We start from the raw sequence: 4148 nt of genomic DNA on the forward strand, positions 1-4148 counted from the left end.
TGTGTGTGTGTGTGTGTGTGTGTGTGTGTGTGTGTGTGTGTGTGTGTGTGTTTGTGACACCTTTGACTCCTTTTCCTTATGAGCGCACAGTACTTTTTTCCATCTGTCGTCTTTGCATTTCTGTCTGCGTTCCTCCGATTCACGTATCACATCATCGTTTAACACTGTTTCATTAAAACTATTTACACATTACAATAGTTGGCCTTTTTGTGTAGATTTTCGTGTCATTTGTCATATTCTGTCGTAACCTATTTAATGCGCTAATGATTTTAAATGGTGCGATATTATTAATATTAATGTATACCTACTTTTGCGCGCCCTATGTTTAAATAACAATGCTGTGGAATGGAGAATTACGTTGCTGCTCCCTGCTGTCGCTCAATCTACAAGTTTTTTGTTGTTGTGCATATTATTATACTGGAACTTGCCGAGCGTTTGCCGGGAGCTGTATCTAAACCGCTTCTGGTTTTAGTTTTAGTTTTAGTTTTAGTAGAGGTTTTACGGCGCTCGCAACTGCATAAGGTCAGATGAGCGCCAGAAGATTAGAGGTGTTACAAGAGAGTAACATACACCAAAAAGAAGGAGGGGAGATACGGACGATAGATGTTTGCTAGAAAAGAAGAAGCAGCAAACCACACCAGAGCACCCGCCAACCACCCACCAGGGTAGAAGATCAAGGGGAAGACCAAATGGAACCTGGAGAAGAGTCACAGAAATAGATGTACAGAAAAGTGGGAAGACATGGAGAGACACCAGGCAAATAGCCCAGGAAAGAGTTTCTTCTGGCTTGAAGCCAACACATTTCCGGGTTTACTTCACGCCTTGTTTCAAGTTTATATATTATTTTCATTCAAGTACTCATGTTGGGAGTCTCATTCAAAACTGTGCAAGATGTGGGGAATGGTCAAAACTCAGCCTAATAAAATAATAATGTTTTGTAACGACTCAGTCGGCATTGTTATTTATTTCTTATTTTATACCAGCTAGCTTCTAAAATTAATAAATCCTTTCCTTATCTCTATTTGCGTCTATCGTTTGCCAACTTATTTTTAAAATCGTCGGCTCATGTATTGGCTGGCCTATTTGTATGTAACCTGTTTATATACACGAGCGCTCCAAACCCGCTGTGAGAAGACGGTCAAAGGCATGAGACCGAAACCGGAAATTCCCGTAAATCTACATATTGTATAACTGAACACATTTCTTCTTACACATTTGATCTTAATGAAAATATAATAGTGCAACACTACGTTTCAAGTTATGGGTACTGGAAAAGTTTCATATTTGTTCATTCTTTAGCTTCTGAGAATATACTGTTTGCAAAAGTTGGCCTTAGCTCCATTAGTAGTAAGATTTTCGAACCGTGTGGTTTCTCTGTCCGAACTCTATAATGCCTCTTGTTTCTAAAAGGCTGTAGATCTACCCGTACTTTTCAGCAGCTTGCTCTTCTGGGGAAAGTGTTCAGATATAAATTTGAAACAACACTCCAGATTCACCAGCATAAAATTTGAGTGAAACTTGTTTACAACCCCCCCCCCCCCCCCCAAATCACACACACGCTCTCACCCCGTAGACACAATTCAGATTATTTAGGAGGCAGGCTTATTCGACCCCAGCTGTTATGGACAACCCGAGCTTATCATTAAAATGCAATAGCCCAGCAGACAGATGGAGTTACTCGATAATATAACTTCCCCAAACAGGAGTCGAGATTAAGTCGTTTTTGCACCCCGCATAATTTAGCAAAATTTGATAATTTTTTGCATAATTTCTGATTATTTTCCTTTATCATTTTTTGTTAAAATTAACAGAATCGCACAATTTCACATTTTTGGGCTGAGTTTGCATAATTTCAGAATTTTTCTTGCATATAACGACGGGGACAGGTCTGCGCGCAATAGCAAAACAGGCGTTACCAACATACGCCTATCCCAGACTCATTGGTTAAAGTCGGAAGTGTCAACTCAACATGACAGCACAAACAATAACAACAAGAGCAGCGGCGACAACAGAAGTAGCCACAAGGGGTAAAACAACAACGACAACGCTAAAAACTATTTAAAAAACCCACCAAAAAAAATCCCCAGCAACACCTCAGCTGGAATTTTGCATCCATTATGAGCTCGGAAGGACCCCCCCCCCCCCCCAAAAAAAAAAAAAAAAAACCACACAAAAAAAACAACAAAAACCTCCAAGCTAAGCCTCGTGCCGTGAAAGACTTTAGTGCCTTTCACTTCGTCAATCTCTTTGTTAGTCTGTGTATCAAACTGCCTAAAGAAGCAACAACGTTTCTTTTCTATAGAAATAGAAGTCTGATGTGTGTGTCGGTGTCCAAGTTGTGCCTCAACCATTCTCCGCACTGACCTCAGGAGATACTATAACAGTGCCTTTTTTTCTTTTAATTCCCACAAAGGTAGAAGATAGATAGACAGACAGAAGACACAAGCATAGATGGATAGCCAGACTGACACAAGACAGACCGACAGACCGACCGACAGACAGACAGACAAATAGATAGATAGATAGATAGATAGATAGATAGATAGATAGATAGATAGATAGATAGATTTTGTGTGTGCAGAAGACAGAAACAATTAAAGAAGGACAAAAAGGAGTAAGGAAGGAGGAGTGATTCTCCAAACAGGGAACACGTGTAAGAAATGGGTGGCGTCCAATGATCAGATGTTTTTCTTGTCGAGTTGACCCGGCTCATTGTTAAAGTCCTTAGTTTACCTGTGCACGGTGATTGATATTCAAGGGACGCCAGTAAAATTACACGAGAACGTATTACAAAAGCTATCGATCAATTTCTCCAATAAAAGGAGGCAAATCCCTTTGGCTTAAAGAGAACAAACAGACAAACTGTAGGAGATTTGTTAATATTCCCTGAGAGGCCGACAGCTGGATATATAGTGTTGCAGCATAAAGAAGAAGGACATTGTAATGCCAAAATGACTCACATCCCCTCCTCCCTGCAAGTATTTTTCACATAAAAAGAACCCCACTCACCATATTTGAGACAGCGTGGTGGCATCAGGCTCTCGTCAATTTTTGGGCATGTAGAGTTATTGGTATCATCTTAAAGCTTGTTCACTTATCTTTATTTGGATGAAAAAATATCCATTTATCTTGAATACAAGTCAAGATATTTCCAAAAGACGGAGGTAGAGGTCCCTTGTTTTCAGAGGTGCAATTAGTGAGAAACTGGTCGCATTAGATTAGTTATTTCCTTAGCTTAGGAGTCCGTGGTTACTGAAATTTTACAGTTTTTGTGCCTTTTATCAACGTTTTTCAGAAAAATTCACACAGAAATGAGTTTTTTAGTGGGCATGAAAGGTGTTGAGGCAAAAAACAAAAAATTGATAAAAATTCATAAACGTGCGGAAAAATGCGAGTTTCTTCACTTTGATTATTTTGACGAGAGCCTGATTCCACCACGCTGCCTCACTTATATCCTTTTAATAGACCAAAAAACTCCCATGTTTTCCTCCTCAAGATCCAAAGTATACAACATACCCACACTCAAGGAATCAAGTACGTTCAGCATTTTATCCATGTGTACATAACAGAAGATCTATTGCTTTCAACAGTTTGCTTTGTACTCGACGATTATAAACGCAATATATTTTTATGTCATTCCCTTAAGAATCAAGGTCTAGAGGTTGGCTTCTTCTTCCTGCTGTCTATTAGCCACACCCCTGATCTTAGGATAGGTAAAATCTAACTCAAAGCCTTTTCGGATAAGGGCAAAAAATTCATGTGCAAGTTGAGCTCGTTAAAGATCCCTTGGAGCTCCGAAATCGATAAGAGTGGGGTTTGGCCGCCACTCGGGCTAAATTCAAAATTGATTGCTACCAAACTGAAAATGTTTAGGCCCTAATGTGCCCCGCGCGCGCATATGACCTATCGCAGTTGGTAGCGCCTTAAAAGACTTACCAAAACAAAAACAAAGCAAAAAAAAAGGAAATCGGCCTCCTACAGAAATTAACGTCAAACATGTTATAGCCAGCACCCTCTTTTGCCACTTCTAAGAGGTGAACATTTTCGTACCGCCCACCTACATTTATTTCCTAGCTGTGCATTGAATAACAAATGTCACTGCCCGGGTCCCTCCATCGCCCATGAAATATACCAAATCGACCACAAAT

This window comes from Aplysia californica, unplaced genomic scaffold (genome assembly GCF_000002075.1).
Source record: "Aplysia californica isolate F4 #8 unplaced genomic scaffold, AplCal3.0 scaffold00490, whole genome shotgun sequence".
Taxonomy (NCBI): Eukaryota; Metazoa; Mollusca; class Gastropoda; order Aplysiida; family Aplysiidae; genus Aplysia; species Aplysia californica.